The 23,193-nt window shown below is 37.1% G+C and overlaps 1 protein-coding gene across 12 annotated transcripts in view; it reads right to left on the bottom strand.

The window, feature by feature from the left end:
- Positions 1-23,193, bottom strand: part of GTDC1 (glycosyltransferase like domain containing 1) — a 195,259-nt gene that overhangs the window by 151,909 nt on the left and 20,157 nt on the right. For 4 of the 12 annotated variants that reach the window (XM_067299402.1, XM_067299411.1, XM_067299400.1 and 1 more), the window contains 4 exons: positions 17,659-17,729; positions 17,478-17,551; positions 17,080-17,350; positions 14,720-15,484 (listed from right to left, as the gene is read on the bottom strand). The exons of 4 other annotated variants lie outside the window; for them this stretch is intronic. The gene's annotated coding sequence lies outside the window, so the exon portion shown is untranslated. The remainder of the gene's footprint in view (positions 1-14,719; positions 15,485-17,079; positions 17,351-17,477; positions 17,552-17,658; positions 17,730-23,193) is intronic. 4 more of the 12 variants (XM_067299408.1, XM_067299404.1, XM_067299403.1 and 1 more) reach the window with 3 other exon arrangements.

Genomic DNA, 23,193 nt, shown 5'->3' on the forward strand with positions numbered 1-23,193 from the left:
TTGAACGTAAAGCCTTATATAAATGCTCATTTCAACGTCACTTAAATCCATGTAAGGGTGGTCAGACGCTAGAACAGGGTGCCCAGAGAGGCTGCAGACTCTCCATCCATGGAGATACTAACAACTCGACTGGAGCCGGCCCTGGGCAGCCTGCCCTGGTTGACCATGCTTTGAGCAGGGGCTTGGACAAGAGGCCTCTGATGGTCTTCTCCAAGCTCAACTGCTCTAAGATTCTGTAAGATGTTCTTAAAATAAAGCCAGTCAGCTACACAGATTTGTGTATTAGTTTATTTCAATCAACTTTAAGTTATATCAGTAATAACTTTCTCATATAGATAGACAAGCATTAAGATTATTAATTTCAATGGATATTATCTGACTACGCGCAAGAAGCACAAATTCAGGCATTTAAACTTCTAGGCCGATTAGTACGTGGAAGTCAGAAGTAGCAGCAGCTTAAATTGTCTCCAGTAAAAGGTAACATGCAAGTTGGTTTAAATCATGGAGATGTACAAGTCCTCACCATAGCTGCATAAAAAGAAGATAAAGATATTCATATAAGAGGAAAAAATATTTCTAAAGTATGCCGTTTTTCTGCAAATACACTGAACTAACTTGTAATATGATGTTGGGAAGGACGTTCACTTATTGCCACACTTTTTGGATGAAAACGCTGCAGAAAGAATGACAGTACTGGCTTAGAGTAAAAAGGACAACAACATGGTACCAGGAGTGAATTTCAAAATGAAGAGAAGAGTTGATTATTATTTTTGACATCAGAATAAAAAGATGTCAGGCTTAATCCAATAGCTGTTTTACAACCTATGTTTTATTAAATTGGTATTATATTTTGTAATTATTTATTACAATGTGAGCCACCATTTTCCCACACTAGGCAGGGAATAGCATAGGCTAAGTAAACATTTCATTTTCTTTAGCAAGACAGATTTTCAACATCAGCCACGAGTATCAAAGCATTCTTTCTCTCAAATGCTTTCAGAATATTTTTCCCCTCCCATTTCACTCAAAATATCCAAACTTGGATGCTTATGACTGGCACATAGACCTGAATTATGGAATGTAAATCCATTCACTGAAATTTAAGCACTCAAATGACCTGAAGATACAAGTTTCAGGAAAAGCCACTGCTCCCTCCATCAAGAACAGTATTTTCTTCAACAGTCAAACCCAGAGATTTGGGCTGCAGGTGTCGGAAATTAAAGTCCTAATTCTGAAGTTTAAGTTGACACTTTGCCACTATCCTCTTCTCCACTCCCCAGCCCGGCCTGTAGCTTTGCAATTTACTGTGAGGTTGGAAAGATTTTTTTGAAAAAACAAACTAAGCGGCATCCTCGCATGCCAGGTACAGGAGGGTTTTCTCAAGTGCTCACAGCAGCACTTTTCATCTTCTAAGACATAAATTCATGTGATCTTTTAACAACTATTTATTTCACACCAAACCAGATATCTCCCCAAAGCCTACCAATACAGCCTCTAGGCATATTTCTTAAATAAAAGTACTGAATCTTTGTATACTTAAAATTTGCATACTAAAGGAATGAATCAACTATCACAGCAGTAGTAATACTATGCAGCAACTGCTCACCTCTCACCAAAGAAGAAAATTCATGTTTATCTGTTTTGTGGGGGACCCTATATAAATTACATTTCTTCACTTTTCACAATTGTGAAATATCATTTTATTACAGAACTATTACAAGCATGGCTGCTATATAAGTGATGCTAAACTTTATATGCAAATAATATATCAGCTATTTAAGTGCAATTCATATTTACATATACACAAACCAGACCACCTTTTTACTTGTGCAAGTATTTATTTCTGCTTAAAGATTTTACAAGATTAATACTATTACAACAATAGTATCATCTTACTGTTTCAGATAATTCCTTGTATTATTCTTGTAACATCCTTGCTGTAAGTTGAACTTCTGTCTGCAGAAACATTCCAGTTTTAGCATAATTGCAAAATGAGCAAGTTATGGGGCTTCCAGTAGCACCTGTGTTAAACAATAAATCAACAGGGTTTTTATGAATAGGTTTTATTTATTTATTTATTTTAATGATTTGTGTTGCAGTATGACTGCATTTGGCAGAACTAAATCAGCCTATTTCTCTGGCTGTGTTTCTGTAAGTGTTCAGAAAACAACTAGTTTTATTTGAAATCAGGGAATTCAGCCCAAAAAAGTAATAAATACTACATAGTTGCTTAGGCAAAATCATGTTACTCTTCTGCTGTAAAGAAACCGGTAACTAGCAGAGGAAACGTCCAACAGAAAAGCTCAGGCCCACATCATCGTTTGAGGAACATTTAAGGTGAAATTACCTCTTCACTTAATGCAACACAATTCAAAAACATCAAAAAGCTTTTCAAAACCACTAGGGGAAGAAGGTTAATGAAAAACTGTGATGGATGCTATCAATATGTGATACAGTAACTCTTATCTAAGAAATGATCTGATACACAGCAAAGCATAAGCTAAGTGCGAGTAGACTTAAAACATGATGAGAAAAGGCTGTTTTTCAGAAAGGCACATGACTAAAAGGGGACTGCTTCCGTGATTATAATCAAAAGTGCTCAAGTGTTTGATTATGGGGGCCACAGCTTAAAAACTTTGCTGGTCCTGCTTCTGCCAGCCTAACGCGAGCCCAGAGCTACAGGACCTTCAGCCGTTCACGTTAAGTTTCACGACAGACAATCTTTTAGCAACATCCATTATTCCACAGTTTCAATGAAGGGGAGGAAAAAAAGCACTAGAATGGTGAACAAAAGCATTCAGAAGAAAAATACGTTAGTGTTTGAGAAATGGAGGAGACTAACAAATACTTTGCTTCACAAAGATGTTCCTCCAGTGAGCTTTCTCAGAATAGCGCAGAAGCGAAACACACATATTAATATTTTTATCTTGACTAAAACCACAGAGGAGCAGGTATAACACACGACATCTAAGCTATATCACGTCTTGAACATGTCAACGTTTACTACTTGTAATATCCTGCCAATGTTGTTCCATGCAAAAAATTGTCACGTAATCTTCTAAAAATTACTAGGGCAACTAATGCAACTACACTGAAATAGTATTTGCCGCATTTATATTGGGGATAGTCTTACATAGATCTTGAAAGCACTGTTCTGCTACTCAGGAATTAGCCGCATCTCCTCTTTCCTGTAACAGCATAATTAGTCATTTTGACATTTTGCCTTCCACAGTGACTAACAAACTCCTCCCACTCTTATAATCCAGTGAAGATAGCTCAGACTTAAATTACATGGTTCACGTAATATACGATCTCATTTTTCCCCAATATCCTCTTTCTTTAATTCAGTGAAAGAAAAGAACGTAATTGTTACTGTTTCCTCCCACCCTCAACTTCAAATATTTTTGCTAGACACAAATCAAACCTGATAACCCAAAGAGTTTCCATATTAAGGCTTACTTTGTGTTAACATGTTCCAGTTAGAGAAGAGAATTTTACCCCTGTCCCCCAAATTCGGCTGGCACCCAAGGGCACCCTCCAGCCCGCCAGGCCACCCCTCTCAGAGGGCCCTCTGAAAGGCCGGGCTCGCCAAAGACCCACTCGGAACGGTCCTTACAGGCACGAGCCATGAAACGCCAAGACGTCGGCAATAGCAAAACGGTTGAAACGTCGGTAGTCTACACTAATGCAACATCAGTGTTCCAAGATGTATGTAGTTTGAATTAACCAAAGGTACGCACTTCGCGGGCAAACTCGCGTTCAGTTCACACAATTCTCGCGCTGTTTTATGAAACAACATAGCGCTGCTGCGTACCTTAAGAGACTGCCATTGCTCAAGCTAACGCCAAACAGAGTCAGTTCTAGTCACGTATTTTCTTTTGACTGAAGTGCAAAAGATGATCTGAAAGTGTATGACATAATTAGCAAGTCAGGTACAATTTGGTACAAATTGTTAGAGGGTAACGAATCAGTTATCCACAGCTGTGGGTAACTTCTAGCTCTGCAGGCTATCTTAACAGCAGGTATTTTGATACTTTTAATGACCATCATCTCACAAGCATGACAGAGGCAACCAAATCATATCCAGCCAACAAAATACTAAAATATTTTCAGCAATGTTCTCACTGTTTATTATTAATATTGAAGTGGAAGTTAGCACTTAAAATACTTTGAAGAACTATCCTTACTTTTGCATTTAAATCACTGGAGGAACGATCAGAGCGTGCAAACCCCTGTGGACAAAACGCCCTCCATCAAAACATCGTACAGGTGCATTAAAAATTGAATGGGCATAAACAGCTCCAACAGCTTGGAGCTTGAGTTGGTATTGCAGCAATCTTTGCAATTCATAAACATCAACACTCAGGATAGTTTGCATGGGCATACAAGCAACTAATTACTATCTTTTGCCTAAGGGCATGTATGGTGTTCTCTACAGGTACCGCTACTGCTTTTTGCCTAATGTATTGCCTCTTGAAGTCTTTCAGTATAACAACTTGCTGATATACTCCAAAGCATTTGTAGTATTACCAACCTGCTTTATATTCAAAAAGAACCACGCTGTAACTTCTGAAAGATGTCGCTAAGAAAGAAGCAGCAGTTAGGAAACTGTATGTGACTTGCAAGAAGTGTTTTCATACTGTTCACTAAGAGACAAATTAAATGGTAATACTGACACTTAACATAGAGACAGTTTTTTGATGAAAATATTTTTTCTACAAAGAAAAAATGTGCAAATACCTAAGGAAAACTATTTGATTTTGCAGTATTATCTGAACTACCATCTTAATGACTCATTTGAAAACAAAACTAACCTACAATTTATCAAATATATCTTGTTGCATTGATGCTGTTAAAAAAAGTAGGTTTCGTGGGGTGGGGGTGATGTTGGAGTACACAGAGCTACCTGATATTATCCCTAAAAACAATTCTCTTACTAAAGTGCATAGAGTGCAATATAATTAAAATTACAGTAGAAAACTACTCTATCTTTGATGATAAAGAATTTTTCTCTGGTATATGACAAAACATATGAAGCAAAGTACTGAATCTGGATGACTTTTGCCAACAGTCAAACCTACCTGAAAAAGGGAGAGAGTATTACATCTACATTTAAGGGAGCTCTCTAAATTGCATCAGAATGTGCACCCTAAGTACCGAACTACTTGCTAAAGTATGATATTCCTCAGTCACATCTACTTGTGCCACCTTGTTTTCACTGTTGCTTTACAACATTGTGCTATTCTTCTTCTATAACTGAAAAATCCCTAGATGCCACAAGTCAATTTTATATTAATGGAATGGTCTAAAGAAGACTGAACCTGTGCTGAGAATCTGAACGAACAGTAACTTAAAGATCTTTCATTCCTAAATATCTTTCATTCCTAAATATCAAAATCCAAAAGATTCTAAACCCTTTCAAAAAATTAGAACTAAAACCTGCAAAAATGTGCCCTAACGGCAATAACTCATGGCTAATGTCAGCAACAGACTGCTATGAAATAAAGAATATCATTATCCTGTTAGACCAAGCCTGTAGAGTGAATTTTAAGGTGGGTAAAATGTAATTACTCAAACTGGAATACATTTAAATCAAGGTTAATTAGCCAACTACAGATAAAGGAAGTTTAGTGGCCACCAGAAATCAAAATACCTTTACCTCCCACCAGGAAAACAAAAGAACTAAAATGGCCCTTATTACACAGCTATAGCACTGCTGCAGGAAAGGCCATCACCTGGCAACATAAGCAACAGAGCTCCTATAGTAGCATCGTATGTATTCTCCAGATGCTTTCATCCTAGCTTTTGACTACTTGACATTAAAGTTTGAGGTGTTTTAGTAATAAACTTCAAAGAATATCAGTCCTGATTCTGGTTCACAAAATGCTTGAGCTGCACCTTTTCACTAGAATTAACCACTCCAGAAAAAATATATAAACAATTTTGTTTGCAATTATAATAAAATAATCAGGACCGGGTTTAATGATATTCTATGCAAAATTCCAGGTTTACACTATTTACTTGAAAGCAGAATTTGTCCCACTAAGTCTACCTCAGTATTTTCCACATTGATTTGTAAACATTACTTTCATTTCTTAATGTGATTGGTATGATTGGTAAGGAGCAGTTTCAGTATTACAAATAATGAGGCAGCACAAATTCTAGAAAATGGTAACTTCCTGAGCAAAACTAACAACCTCTTCAAACACTATTTGCAATGTTTTGTTATTAACTATTTCCTCACTAAATGACTATTTTATTGAGATTCACTGACGTGCAAGACTACTTAATAAAACAGCAATTCAAATATGATGTTCAGAGTTTACAGCTATGACTTTCAGAAGTTGAAAGAAAATATTGTAAAAAAACAGTAGTGACATTCTGCAAATAGATTTCAAAAGAAAATCAGGCACTCTACGTAGCTTTAAAGCCAGCCTTTCAAGCCAGAGGTAATCAAAGCTTTAGTGAAATTATACTAAATAAAAAGCAATGCTAAAAGATGCAATTATTAGCGCAAGTAAAACAACACCAGAAACTGCTATTTACTCCCCAAATACTCTTTATATATGCATCTTTACAGGTTCCAATAGCACTACTTGCATAAGTGGGCTTGGGGACTCTACTCATTTAAAGTTTTTTCAAGACTTGACTATGCTCATAAGAAAGATAAACGCAAAGGCCTCATTCTGGCAAATCTTTGTGAACAACAGCAACATTAGGCAGATGAGTGGCCGGCTCCCATTTTACTTATCGTCAGTCACATATATAAGGTTATTTACAAGTCTACATCAAAATACAGTTTCTTTGTGTATGACAATAAATCTTAAGACCTTAATCTGCTGCATCTTTCATGCCTCAATGAAATGATTCCATTTTTGCCATGCTGGTAATATGAAATTTGTTTATTCAATACTAGAAAAATTGTTCTCTTAATCCATGGACTGATCATAACTGTTTATAATCAATTCAAAAAAACAACCCTTTGGATCTTCCCCATTCCTAACATTTCCAGGGCTTAGGTTTTCTTCCAAGGTATTGAATAACGTGGGCCCTTACAAAGAACCTAGAACGGATGTCTCAGTTTGAAGTGAAGCAAAGTTGAACACAAATCAGTAAGTAACATATATCATTAAAACTTGCTGGCAGCTCACGTTTAGAGTACTTTTACACACCACGAGAAAGCTGTGAACGGTAGCAAGCACCAGGATCTAAGTTAGCTTAATCTAGCTAGGAGAGATAAAAGAACAACGTCAGAATAAAGCTTTAGTGACCAAGATAAGCATTTTCCAAGAATGCACAGTATGTAATTACGTAGCTGCCATATGGAAATCCTGTGTCACTGCTTCTTCACTGCTACTGTTACCCATAACACCTAGAGCAACGTGGCACAGGTATTCTACCATATCTCTAAAACACGCCTTCCGTTTCCTCCATAAAGACCTACCCTTTGATCTCCTTAAACCTGAATTTTAAAAAAACACATATCCTTACAAGGAAGCAATAACAGCTAGCTACTTTGATACCTATGATAACATGACTAAAAACAAGCAACTCAAAGAAAAAACTAATTCAGCTTAAAGTTAAGGAGGGTTTATGGGGTCTTTAACTTATCTGCAAAGTTCTTTCATCCATTTTTGTGGGCAAGTCTAAGTAGCCATTTTGAACTGATGATTACAACTTTAAGATGAGCAAACTAGATTGAAAAAGTAAAATGATGTTAGTTTCCTGCCTTTGTTTTAATTTTCAAAGAATGGATATGAAAATACTTCTCTCCCTCCATATCTTTTTCTATTCCAAAAAATTTAAGAGTGAAGTTTGGACCCATTGTTTTCTACCCCTTTCTCTCTCCAAAATGACTACACAAATAGAAACATCTCGTAAGCATAGGTAAAATCAGTTGTCCAGCAGTTAGTCTGGGATAATTTAAGCTGAACAGAAAGTCCTATTTTTCAAAATTAGGTCATAAACAGGGTATTTGCAGGATAATGCCCAAGTCACCTGTAGTCTGTATTCTTCCAGTCCATTAGAAGTTACCAAATACTACATGGCTCTTCCTTTCTCCGATTCAAACTCAAGGAATTCAAAGATGCAGGTTTTCATTCACTTGCACAAAGACTTTCCTTTTCTTTCTAAAATTTATGTTTGGATCCCAGCAATTCATCCTGCATCGTGAAATGTTTATGGTTTCAACTTCTAAGGAAGATCTACCAGGCTTCAGAGATTGAAGGGCCATTCTTATTGTCAAAACTGTAAGCTTTACAATGATAATTTCATTTTCATGACAGTTTCACAAAAAACACAGAAATATATGAATTTTTAGTTGCCAGTAAATAACCTGACAAAATAAACACCAATAACTTTTTGCTGACTACAGAACAAAATTAGCTTTCATCAAATGCTTTTTGCTGACTGCAGAAAAAAATTAGCTTTCAAACGCTTTTAGAATTATACGGTCACTTACACATTGTAAGACTATAACCAAATTGCCCCAAAATTTGTAACTTGACCCAAAAAAGTTTATCTGCATAAAAAGTTTAAAAAACAACAACAAAAACACTTTAGCTCCTTCCAGTATGGCAGATGAAAGCATATTTTAAGTCAATATTTCCTCTTTAGGCTTCACTCCTAGTTGCAAGGAGGGTTTTTAGTTTCTGTTCTAAATCAGGATGAGCTCAACGGCCTATAGCGAGTTTAATGTTTCAGAGTTATCACAGTGCAAATTCTGATTTTACTTTGGGACGTTTATGCCCTCCCTAGGTTAGCAGAGGCCACGAGCTCTGCAGATGCTGTAGGTTCCACCCTTAAGAATGACATTACTTCAGTTCTGCACTCTCTCTGATCAATTAAATAAATGATATTGATGGGTTGTTCAGTGATTCTGGTAAATAGATGGTGCCTGGAAAGCTACCCAGTGAATCCTCTGGCCTCATTAAAATCTGAGTATTTATCTTCTGAAAAGAAAAACACTGTTTTAAGTTGTAGGATTTCATTTTCAGCTGTTGCTGCATTAACAAAACAGTAAAACAAGCCTATCCCCGATCTTGATGAGAATATTGCTTCATACAGATCTGCGCCTCTATCTGTTTCAGAATCCCTAATCCAGTAAAACAATCATTTTGCATAAGTTAAATAGCCGTTAAGTGAATATATGTCCACATTAAGTCCAGATTTGGAACATTTCCAAATCCATCCTAAGTGAGATTTTACTGTTTTTAACATGGCCCCTGTACACACCTTTAAGGCATGTTTTGAACGGCCTTGCTATTTACATACAAATATATTTATGAAACATTAAAATCAAACAGAAAGTTTGTATTTTAACATTTACTTCAGCAAAAGCTATTCTGGCTACACCACGGTCCTAAGAAGCTTGTTGGCTGTGATGAATTGGTAGCACACTGGCAGGCTGTGGCCAGTGCCTACGCGGCTGTTGTTTCCTAGTAAACGTTTGAGTACTTACCCCTGTTTTGTCTCACCAAAACATATGAGAAGATATTGTTAAAAAAATATGCTGGAACAGTGAGTTAATGAAATTGCATACTGGAAATCACCTGAAAATAATTATTAACTATTTACCAGAATCGTGAAATTTCCAGTAGATAATATTCAAATTCAGGTTGTCAAAAAAAAAAAAAAAAATCAGAAAAAACATATAGCCTATGTATAAACATATATGAGTACATGTAAAGCACCAACATTTGTTCTGCAATTGCCTTTTCTTCTGCATGGGAAAAGCCCACGTTACACTGCTCTAAAAAATGAAAGAAATCTTCCCCCACACCTCAGCCACTTCCAAACCAAAGTGCAGCCTGACATTTGACATACGTGCTTTCAATATGCACTATGCAAGTGTGTGGTAAAGTCCTGTTTCAAGATGATGTGAATTACAGGTATGCAGATGGAAGTGCTAGAAAGGGTTCTAGTTTCAGTCTCTCAAGTACTTTAAGGCTGCAACCACATGATTCAAAACTGTTTGTACTCATTACTGCTACCACTTAAACACAGGATGTTGTTCTGCTTGTACTAAGACATATTCCACAAATTTTTAAGAACTACATTTTCATAATTCACTAATAAATAAGCACCTAAAAAAACCCTAAAAGAACAATGGAATATTTTTGATTTTTTCCTACTTTTGAATTATGCTTTATCATCTGCAAGTCTCCAATAAATTATTTTTAAAAATTCTTTCTTCACTACTTAGGCTTCCAATAGGTTTTTCTTTTTAAAAAGTGTTCTTGTTAAAAATGAAATGCATTCAGTTTAAGATAGTTGCATGTCCTTTGTGAAAAGAACAAATGACCACACAAGAAAAATGTACAGATTCAAAGAAATCGCTTTCAAACAGTAAAATGCATCAGACAGTACACAGCCGCACAGCATAGTCCAGGCGGTGATCAACCCTCCAGTTTCATCCCACCGCTCTTCCAGGGAGCGCAGGGGACAAGCTGCATGGTCAGAAAGGGCAGTCGGCCAGGCTTGCTCCTGCGCATGCAAACTGCTTAAGAGAGAGGCAGCGGGGAGAAGTCCACGAGAGGAAAGTCCTCGGCGGCGCTCTTTCTTCTAGACTTCCACAGCCAAGAACGCAAACCCCATTTCTTGTTTAAGAAGTCAACAACAGCCAAGAACCATATTTTTATAGGTACCTGTTACATTTGTTTCATGTACTGATAAAGTTGAACATTTGTATCATTCTGGTTCAGGAACACGATTATGATTTGAGTTAAACATTTTTTACTTAGAAATACTAAAAAAAAATTGTAAAGCGTTTCAAACCATCAAAACCCTATCCAGTTTCAGTATTCACCTTACCTTGAGCAATATTATTAACATATCATAACACCTCTGAAAAAATCTTCATGTTAGTCTTCCTGTCTACCATGAAACAAAGTAAATACACACACACACACACACTTAAATGTTTGAATATGGGACTTGCATTGACATGATGTAGTAACAGTCTATTCATACTCACATGGTAGTCACAGTGGCATTGGAAATACCTTGATAAAGGTAAATACCAGCATTCAAAGAAAAACACTATGAAGGGTTTTTTCTTCTGAAGTAAAAAGAATTCTCTCTTTATTGCCATTTACATACGTACGATCATATAGGTGGAACAATCTGGTAACTTCATATTTGGAAATGAGCCAGATTTTCTGTACTAATGAATGGTTAGGAAGCCTTTAGTGAGTATTATTTAGTTATTTCAATAACAATATTTAACAAAATATATTTTCAGAATACTTCCATTTAGCTAATAAGCAAGTCAACCTTAGAATTCTGCTAACCACATGCTACCTGGTACTTTTACTAGCATCGCAATGCAGCAACCAAAGAACCAACAGCAGAGATCAACCCTAAATTTTCTTTTACACTTAACAATAACATGACACTTGCATATCAAAGACTATATATGGAAATCACTAAGTCTTATGGAGCTGCTTAACTGCACAACGAAGCTTGGAGCAGAGTACAGATGGACAGGTTGTGCTTACCTACCCACTATGTGCACGCTACAGATAAATGAGGAAATGGAACTGTGTCACCTGTGAGTAGTGCTGGTAGTCTTCGCACTCCACAGCCAGCCTAATCTTCATTCACATAAATAAATGGAGGTCTGCTACCACACTAGCAATTGCTCTCCAAATGCTAGTAGTATTTCAACGCATGTCACCCCTCCTATATTGTTTACCGCGTATGAAATTAAGCATGAAGTATTCTAGAAAAAACATAAATAACTCGAGCCACATTTTCAAAGGGAGGCATCTAAATCCGATGGATTTGGAATGAGACTTGGGTACCTAAAGTTCAGAATCATTTCTGAAAATAGCAGTTCAGCAAAGAAGTAAAAGTCTTTGAAAATCTTCTCCTGCATTCTATATATTATTAATCATATTACTGTCTTAGTAAGATATAAAATTTGTACAGTTTATGGTAAAAAGAATATACATGATGTTTAACGCTTGCATGAACTAGCATGTCGTTCCCACCCATCATTGCATCAAGTATACACTTGCTAATTTTCATTAATTTGGGGATTATAACAGGGTTTGAAGGGACATCATTCTTTCTAAGCTAGGCTGTTTCTGCCTAACCCTAAACAGGGTGCTGTGCTATCTGGCCTCTCTGACGCGCACTGGAAGAAGATATTACTTTGGGTTTATGCTACTTCTATCTGTCCAGCTCACAAGGCTACTGCAGGATCTGCTCTTCCGTGCAAGCGAAAAGCAGCCTCAGAGCCACTAAAACTCCTGAACGTCTGATCACCCCTTTCGGTAGCCAGAACTCATCCTTTGGCACACCCCAAACACCAAGGAACACGAGGAAAACGGACCCGGGCTGATCACATCAGCTCCGAGGCATTCGGCAATGCCTCTGCCCATAGAAATGCCAGCTGGACGTTTAAGCTCAGTTTGAAAGCCAACCTGTGCTGCCAGAGAGGTTTTATTGAGGCCAGGAGCTGGTTCTTCATCACTGCCCCAAAGAGTCTACAAACGTAGCTAGACAAGACACAAGCATTATAGGTAATAAACAGACTAAAAAGTGAAGCAAAGAGAAGGAAGCGCAGAATATAACGAAAAAATTTGTGTGGTAAAACTGTCAATTAAGAAAGCGTCTTAACGTTTCTAAGCAATTTGTGGGAGCAGGGAAGGGTCTGGAGTTTTGGGTTTACTTCTGTAGCTAAATTTAATTAAGTTTGCAACATGGCAGAATTTAGAACACAGTCAAATAATAATATTAATCATAAATGAATTCATAACTTAAACACATATATAGTCCTTGACGTTTTTGAGGTTGCTGATAATGGGTTTATGTGAATAACTGAAGCCTGGTTTTCCTGTAATAAGTTGCGATTTGTGTCTTCCATCACTTTCTTCAATCTCATGTATGTAGTCTGCCTGGGAGAGATACACCTATACGCCCAAGCTACCTTAAATATCTGTCCATTGTGGACAATAGATAAAATATCATCTACAAATTGCAGCTATCAGAGCACATGAAAAACTTCCTTCAGCACTTCACTCTTTAGGAATGCCTAAAGAAAACTCAAGAACTAAGCTTTTCAAAATTCTGTTTTGTCAACAACTTTTTCTTACTTGGCTTTGCTATCTCACATGATAACTGACTGCCACTAAAAATGACCGAACTAGGCAAGTCTTGCCTACATTAGATTCAGAACAACATACTTTTACTTAACCGATTGCACCTTGTAACATTTTAAAATACCAAAAACCTCTTATACAATTTATTTACTTATTAAAGTTATTTCTTAAAGTTAACCATTCAACTGATAGAATTCTATAATATTCCTGATCTTTTTAAGAGAATAGGTGAAATGGGGGGTGGGGGGGGAGAAGTATCTTGACAATAAAAAGCAGCTGAAAAGCAGCTTAACCTGACACTTTCTAGAATTAAAAAATAAAAATTGCCTGAAAAGCCTAAGTGCAAAGAACAAAAATAACTAATATAAGGAGATGGTAAGATGAAGGAGGAAGAAGTATCACAAGCTAATAAAAACTGCATTCGAATAAACAGACTGCAATAGAGCAGTCTCCATGTTTGGAGACCTCCAGATAATGCTATCACGATGTAAGATTATACAGCCAGCACAGTTCTGATGCCTTGAAGAGTCAAATCAACAAATCAGGACACCAGGAAAAAAAAAAAAAGTCAATATAAGCAAAACAATCCAGGAAATACTTGAATTTTTTGCTGTCCAGTAAGAACTTACCCTGGAGTCATTCCCTCACTGCAGCCTATAATAGTCTCTTTTCATTACTTGACCACTTATTTTAAACTAACATATAAGAACTTAAAACCTTTAAGCTTTTTACTCCTCTGTCAAATTTAGTTCAAGTTGGCTGATGAGTTCAAAAGTTATTGGAAAAGAAAGAGAAAAGAAGGGGGAACAACTCTGACATACACTGTGATCACACTAGCTTATTTTCTTAATGGACCAGGCTTAAAGCAGTTTTACGTGCATAGAAACTGTAAAGATGAAGCACTAAACTTTCCCTTAAGAGAGGCAATCCTAGCTAGTTTAGACGTTAGGGATTTGGAGGGGTGGGTAGTGTCCCTTAAAACACTGACTGAAGTGTATGCTACAAGCAAAATTCACAAGTTCACAAAAAGCGATCAGAGTTTCATGAAAAGCTGAAAAATAACACACACATTCATTCAGTCTCTTAAACCGGAAGATGCAATTAACTATACTAATTCTCTCGTGGAGAAAAACTAATCTTCCCCACCAAAATTATAAAGTATGGTCTTTTCACTGCAGTCTCAGTTACATCAGCATTCATTTTGACTGCCGTTAGCTTGACCTGTGGAATTCAGAATATTTCCAAATTCTTTGACACTTTTTCCGCGGCGGTAGTAGTGTAAATAGGAAATACATGTCTGAATGGCCAGACAATATGGTCCTCTCTTTCTGCATTGCTGTAGGGTCTACCAATCTCTTAGGTTTGTCACTCATGTACAGACAGATGAAGATGGTCTACTTGAATGACAAGTACACTACAATCGCTATCAAACGCACCTCATTCAAATTTTAAAATTTCTCACTTCTGTTTCTTTTCAGCTGCAACATTTGATCCTGGGTTTTGATTAAAAGGGAGAAAGACAGAAGTAAGCAAACACATGTTGCTAAGAGTGTCCTGAGGGAAAAATGCCTTTCTGATTCCCAAAACCTGTTACCTTGTTAGGCATATCATACCTTCAAAGTGCACTGTGAACTGTATCACCACTTCATGGGCAAACACAGGAAAAATCGTTAGGAGACATCTACTAAACACCAAGAACTCCACACGCATTGAACTGGGCACAGAAGACGAGCAAGTTTCCCCTTCTTCACAGGGCCAGCTAGCGTCGACTCCACGCATAACCCAGACAGACGAGGAAAGGTGGTCTCCAGATCATGCACACTGAACTCCTTACTGTAGTCTCCTCTGTCAGCTCAAACATTACAGAGAGAGAAAAGGAAAGCAGTTTAACTCGATCCATCAATGATCTTCTGAAAGGTAGCACCTTAACAAACACTTAAGAGTATTAGCCCACAGCGTAGGATGAAGCTGAACTAATGAATCTACTCTGAAATTGGACACGGAAGCCTACAAGAAGAGACAACATACTGCAAGATCAGGGATTTCAGGATCCTGACTCTCTATATAGCATTACTGGCTATGAGCCACTTAGCTCTTGTGTACTGCCTTTTCTGTCTGCAAACCAAGGAACTACACACTTTCACTTTTTCATCTAATAAATTAAATATTTTACAAAAGTATCATAACCTGCATCCTAAATTGGGAGCAGTAAAATACGAGGCTGTGCTGCTTTGCATGTCCTCATAAAGCAGTTCTGGACTCTTGTCTCTGGATCTTGATGGCGAGCAACACATCTCCCCTGGGTGTTCCACACACTCCAATTCAGCAGACAGGTAATAAAGTGAAGTTTTCCAAATTCTAATAGAATTCTTTTAAATCTGCATAGAATTTAAGGCAAAAAGTATATATTTTTAAAATATATATATATATATATATATAAATACTTAATATGTATATTTGAAATCATCTGGTCTAACTTCCTAACTGTTTTAGGCTATGAAGTTTCACCCAAACACTACACCCAGTACTACCCAACCCAAATATTTAACCCAAGTACTTTCCTTAGTCCTGAAATGTCTACGAAAAAGACTATGCTTGCACTAAAGGCAAAAGACGAGAGTCCACAGAATCACCTATGCCCACTGTTCATCAAGGGTAGGTAAGATTTGATCTGCTATTAAGTAAATGAACCTAACAGGTGAAGAGGCTGGTAAGCTTTGCCTCCTGTCCACCGAGTCACTACTAACCTGGCCTGCAGTTAAACGCCCACTCAGTAGTAGGTGGCCACTGTTAGCATCCTAAGCACGTCTGGAAAATATACCAGCCAAACCAGAATTCAAGACAATCTATTAATGGTGGTCTTACAGTGCTGCAGAAGTTGAAGTCAAGATCTTATGTATCTGTCTACTTCATCGTCTCTTTTGTATATGCAAGGACTGCACTAGCACTTTTGCCATGGAATTATAATCATCACAGATAATCCCCTCCAAGTCCTCCCTTGAATCACAGGACAGTTGAGATTGGAAGGCTCCTCTGGAGATCATCTAGTCTAACACAGCTACAGTTTTACTATGATTCGACCACTGAACTACGTGTCTAACTGTACAGTGCTTTCATTACACATTTCTCCACTATTCTTTGCATGATTCGAAAAATATAGTAGCAAAAAGTTAAATCATCATCAAAACCATCAATTGTTACAGGGCCATGAATACATGGGACACCCGCTAGCTTTACTCTTTCTCATCCCATTAAAAGAGCATTTTTAATATTGTCTCAATTCCATATAATCCAAGTTTTTGCATCAAAATACTGTTGAAATGAGTTAGGGGAAAAAAACACACGCATATGTGCACACGCACACACACAGAACAGTTTAATACAGCAACATAGGCCAGACATACAATCCTATTAAAAAAAGATACAGCCTTGTCTCACAAAGCCTTCCTATCATGATACCATAATGACCAGCACTAATTATACATTTCTATATATTTTTTTTTATATTTGACATGTATAAACACACACACACACTTTTAAGCTTTTAAGCATTCGCTGACACAAGTCCAAGTTAACCTTTACTATTTTATCTAGGGCTAAATCCACCATGACATCCTTTTTGCCTCTTAAATATGGAAACTTTTTGGAAGTCTTCCAGTACTTTGAAATATGCACAGTTTACAACACATACAACAATTAACATGAGTGGTTCTAGAGGCTCCTGAGACAGTTCTCTAAAGATCCTATGATATGATGTCCAGATCTGTTTATTTTAATCTTTTTATTTAATATTTAATTTCAAAAATCACTCCTTTACCATCTTTAGCAAAGTGGATATGAACTTTCTATTCCAAACACAAAATGAGATGGAAGAGGAGAAAACAGAATGAAGTGTGTAAAAAGCAAAACATTTAAAATATAACTACATTAAAACAGCACAAATTTATGCTTAATTATGTCTAACAGCACTGACCGTTTTTATGAAACACACTGAAAATGACCATTTCACCCCGCAGACGGTTGCCTTGGAGTCACAGGACTAGATGCGTTAGATAAAAAGATCAGAAGATTATGATGTTTATATGCCTGGAAGTTGATATCTCTTAATTTTTTGATTGTAAGTTAGATGATGTATTTCTACTTATCTTTCAAAATGAGAGTGTTTAGTGTTTTACTTCAGTCTTCACAAAAGAACTTAATTATAAGATTCTCAACACCAACACACTTGTCAGAGAGCTTCCAAGCTTTCAAAGGGACAGGGGAGAAAAAAGATTAGAGAATATTTATAAAAACATATATACAAGCTGGCAAAGTCTGAGGTATTTTATCACTGTACAGTAAAGGAAATATTTGAAATAGTTCCTGAATCACCTGCAATTGTCTTCAAAAGCCCACGGAAGACAGGAAAACTCCCAAGGACACCAAGTGCTAGCACAAAACCTATCCTAAAAGAGAAGAGAAAGGAGAAACAAGGGAGTTACAGACAAGTCATCCTTACTTCCATACTAGTAGGTTACCTGAAGAAATATTTAAGCAATCAATTTGTACAAACCTAGATGAGGAGACGCCACTCAAGGGTGGGAAATCACATCGAATTAATCCGATTTCCTCCTCTGACAATGGCTAAGAGGATAAGGTAGGAGTTATGCATCTTGACTTTAGCCAGGCTTTTGACACTATCCCACACAACATTCTTAAAAAGCAGAAGGCGGAAATACAATCTAGGTTATGCCACTATAAAGCATGAACATCACAGGACAAAAAAACTGCACCGTAGGAGAAAGTGCCACTAGTTCACTCTGTGACTGGCAGAACATTTGAAGTGGGCAGGAATCTGTCCTCAGTCCACTATGATTCAGTATTTTCATTAATGGCTTGCTGAGTGTACCCTTAAAATGCCAACAGGTAACACTGCGCTCTGGAAGGTAGTGCAAGCAAATACGAGAATTTTTAACACATCTTCCAATGAAGTGTCATCTCTGATTGACAGCTCAAGCCCTAAGAAAGAAATTGTTTAACAATTACATTGTTAAATACAGAATCACATTCCCTTGGAAGTTTGTAAAATCTAATTAGTTGTTTTTAAACACTAAGTCAGGGCTGGTTCAAGAAAGTTTCATCCTGCCTAAAAACACGAGATGAACAACTCTCAGGATGCATTCCAGATCAAATTTCTACAACTCTGGTGTATCTAGAGATCAGAGGATCTACACTAAAGCAAAGGATGGAAGTGGACTGGGGGGGGAGGTGCTTTCACAAAAGCTAGAGGAAGAGTAATGCAGCAGAAGCCTGAGACACAGGCAAAATTAGGAGACATCTTGAAAGGAAACACTTAAAAGCAGGAACTGATTCCAGAAAATCTGCAGAAGCCACATCAGTGAAGCAGCGCTGAAGTCCCAGCTCTGCCGAGAATCACATCTGCCTGGACGACCTTCTGTCTTCACAGATCTCCTGCTAATCTTCACCATTTCTGTGGCCCAGATCTTAGTTTTTCTGTAGTGAATCTAAATGCCATAACAAAAGAACGCAGAAGTAATTCCCTGAATAAAGTCTATGCAGTTGTCCTAATCAGTATGCAGGTTGTTCTGCAAAGAGACATAGCTCAGCCCATTGTTTTTAAATATGTAAGCATTTTTAAAAGTTATCAGGGAAGCAGACAAATACTTCTCTTCTCTAATAGCTGTGTATACACTATGGTTCTTCAGTAGCCAGTTAGCAAAATGCAGAAATAGTAAACCTCTACAAACTTCTATCTTTTTCTTTCTTTTTTTTTTTTTTTTTTTTTTTTTTTTACAACAGCATGGATATGATTTTTAAAATTACAACCAAAAGGAGCAGTACTACGATCCCCCAGTTATATTTTTGCTAGGTTTTAGTGTCAAAAAGCATTTAAATGATGAACCCTTTATTTGAAGATGATTAATTATAATGCGTTCCATTTGGGTAATAAGATTCAATACCCTACTATCAATTAAACAAAAAGCACGCTCCTGGTTTAAGATTAAAAACTAAGATGTTGCCAAAAAGAAGTTCACTTCTTGCCTTGTATCTTTCAGATCACAAAAAGTATCTGTTAGGACACAGTGGGATTGCCACAAAAACCTAAGACTTTCAAAAAGGTATTATTTTGTATATGTGGCTTAGCTACAAAGTCGAAACAGAAATGACAACGGAGCTTAGGAAAGTAAGCCTTTTTGCCAATGAATTTCTTGTAAAGTCAACAATTATAATTTATTCTGATCCTTTGTGTCACCATATTAGTAGTTATTTTTCAGCAATCCCAGAGCAGCAACAAATAATGCCATAGAAGAGGACTGATATAATTACATGCTGAAAAAGATAGGCCAGCACCCTTACACTCAAACTACCCTCTGTGGCTCCTTCATACCCCATATGTTGCTAATAAAACTGTTTGAATCATACCTATGAGACAGTTTTACTGATATTGTATCAGGTCCCTAGGTTCTTTGTATGAGATACGATGTCACTAGAACTATAACTATGCAAATTTTGTGATACAGGATCCCACTGGACACAATATTACATACGTAATTCGCCGTATGAAACTGTGCATTAACAATAATTCTAGTGTTATATAAATGAAACCACTATGTTTACTGAAAAGCTCACTACACTACAATGAAATCAAATTTAAAAAGCAATAAAAAGCAACTGACATGTTATTCATAGTAAAGATGGCAACACTGGTATTTTTCCTCAAACATAACGTAAATATTACTTTGTGTTCATTTGATAATGTTTTACAGAAAGTTTTAGCGCTGACACTAAACAAATATAGGTAAACATTTCTCCTCCCTCAACAATATTAATTAAGGACTTAAACACAGGAATCTTCTGAGCCCAATTTTCAGGAATAACCATGCAATTTTCAGCAAGTCTGAACTGTATTCAGATATAACTTGGATTCTCAGTTTCAACTAATTATTTATTAAAAAACAGTAAGTATTAAAAATTGCAGCAATAAAGAACAACAGCTTGAGGATATTGACATGTGTCGCACTGAAGCACCACGAAGTCTCATCATCTGATTAGAAAACACTTGCGTTCCAATTCGGGCTCTTACTTCAAATACCTGTATGACCTCAGGTAAATGATGCTTCTTTCCAGCCTGCATCACCTGAATTAGGATCTCTTATTACCTTTTCCTGCATAAGAATATGGCCAGTGCTTTATATACCTGTAGAAAGACGGGTCTGTGTTAAAGAGCTTAAAAATCAGCATAGTCGTCTTTGAGAATAGAGGTGCAATAAAAAATTGGACAGTACAACAAAGCTTGCTACACATTCTTCTTTTTTGTGTTTCTGATGATTTTCTCCCCTCAACGTTTTAGGGAGTTGGAAAATACCGGAGTTTGTAAAAAGAAGAACATATATATATATATATATATTTTATATATTTTACAGGCTGGCATTACAAATTGAGTTCGGTAGAGATCCAGGCTTAGGAGAGGGAAGCGCACTATTTCACACAGGTGCTGTGAGAATTAGTAAACCAGGTAATTTTGTAAAGTACTATGTACAGTAAGTTGTCTAATACGGAGAGGAAAAACACACAGCTCAGCACTCCCTTGGAACGCCTCTGAGTACAGACAGCAACCACAAATGACACACTACAACTGGCTAAGAAGTCTCACACTGAGAACTACTGACTTTAAGTGATGTAAGCTTTTATTCAATGGAAGTAAAAATAGAGTTCTAATCCTGCATTCAGTAAACAAGATGATGAACTGACTGTTTCTTATAAATATATTTCATATGTTTCTACTACAGAGGAAGTGCTTAAAGCAGTAACTTTACATGAAGCTGATGCCATACTAAAATTATGAGAGTTTAATTCTCCATTAAAACAAACAAAAAACCTTAGGTGACATTTTATAAGCTACAAAGTTTGCACTATATTCTATAAACACTCCACACTTTGGTACTGGTGCTGAGTTTTATCATCATACGATTCAGAGATAATTATATACCTATTTTCAAAGTTTGAAAAAATAAAACCCCCAAAACATGGCACAAAACTGTTAAAAGGCAACCTGTTTTTAGAAAAAATCACTTATGCACGTACTTAATTTTAATTAATAGTCTCACTGACTTCAGCATTTGCATAGTGAGACAACTCCACGCTTCAGTTCAAGCATGCTCACAAACGCTTTGCTGATTCACGGCCAAAAGCATGATAGGATCACCATTATGTTAAATGCTGACAGAATTTAAAAACAAAAAACAAAAAAAGTAACCCCACCCTCAAAGAGGGTATTAGAAACCCTGTAAAACTCACAATTTGTGCAAAACATGGAGTTTACTGAATAAATGAATTCTATGGCTAAGATGCATTCAAATGAAAATTCAGTGTGGGCAGAAGAACTTCTGGGAAATGCGTTAGCAAAGTTGAGGTTATACAGCCCCTGTTTCTCCATCCTTGGCATCTATTACTTGCCAAGATTCAGTTTTCAGGAGTTGCAAATTATGGAATTCTTTAATAAAATAGCCTTCACTTTTGATGACTTACCTTCTTCTCCCCATTGCCTACACACCAGGTAAGTGGATTCTGTGGCTGAACAACGAATTATCTCCAGCTCACTAGGTTCCCTCACAGATCACATTCAACATGTTCAGTAATGTTCACTTTGAGAGACCAACCACTCCGAGTTGCAACATCGCCTACTGCAATACACCTATAATAAACCTAATTCTGAAATACGATAGACAAGAAATTGTAGTTAACAGTTTTCTTCATTATCCATGTAACATCATAAACACTATTCTTTAACTTTTATTCAGAATCCTTAAAGGTAGCCTGTAACAAGTCTGGGTGCAATACTCCCTGCCCCTATTTATAAGAAAAATTGTAGCATGTGATAACCTATGGCTCACTATTACCAACTCACATTTTTTGAAGTTCAAGTATAGGAAAACCTTCATTCCAGGATAGCCAAGCAATATTTAAAAAATAATCCCTGACACACCATTATTAAGGCATCAAAATTCCAATCACTATCATAACTGAGTTTTATAGATAAATTTGAAAGTAGGAGCCCCTAAGAGTTAAATGGATTAAAGAAATCCTGAAGATGTGAAGTGGCTTCCTGGACAACCTGCTTTTCCTGTCCTTTACCTGGACGAACAGACAGCCGCTGTGCAATGAATCCGATATGCCAGGTCGCGTGGTGGCCACAAGCCCTAGGGATCTGCCGCTACCTGGGTGCGCACCTCCTAGCAATACTCCTTCCAGCATCAGTCTCACCTACAGACCAATTCCCACGGTTTCACAAACCATACTTTGGGAAACCATGGAGCTAAAGACTCTTCCACTTACAAAAGCTGCAATAGTAATATTAATCAAGTGAGGCTTATACCACAGACATAATACATTAATGATTCTGATGTTTAAAAAAACAAAAATAAAAAAGTCTCTACAATCTAAATGGTTTGCAATTCAACAATTCCTCAAACATTTCAAAACTTTCCTACAACAGCTAAGAGAGACAAAGTCGCCTCCTCATTACCTAAAATTAGCAGGAACAGAATAATCTAGACAATAGAAAAACTCAGGTAATACAAATACAAAGGACGCACAGGTAACTCTCAGACACCCGAGCATTTTTCCACGGGATCAGCTTAGATCCAGCACAGCTACCAGCTCCAGCTCGGCACGAGCCCTGCTAGACCTCGACTGCTTCCCTGCGTTCACAAGGTAGTGCACACAAGCTAATAAAGCCAGGCCAAGCCTAAATTGGCTCTGCACACAACCAGCTTGTGTGCTTCTGCAACCATTTCACACCTAATTTACAAAGTAGATTATCTATCCACATGTCATTGGGATCTAACCTGAGAAGCGACTAGGATCAAAATTAGTTAATTGATTACCGTTTAAGTGAAACACAGAAAGCAAGTGTAACAAGCCAGAAGAATTTCTAAAAGTGCATTGTTTTTATTCTGACCCATTAAGCCATCCAGTACTACTGAAGGACTAATGAAAAAGCTACGGAGCAGGAACACAGAAGAAGGCCGGTTCTCAGTGGACATGCCAACACAAGACAAAGCGCAAAGACCTTTCAGCTAGCTAA

The sequence above is a fragment of the Apteryx mantelli genome, chromosome 6 (genome assembly GCF_036417845.1).
Source record: "Apteryx mantelli isolate bAptMan1 chromosome 6, bAptMan1.hap1, whole genome shotgun sequence".
Classification (NCBI taxonomy): domain Eukaryota; kingdom Metazoa; phylum Chordata; class Aves; order Apterygiformes; family Apterygidae; genus Apteryx; species Apteryx mantelli.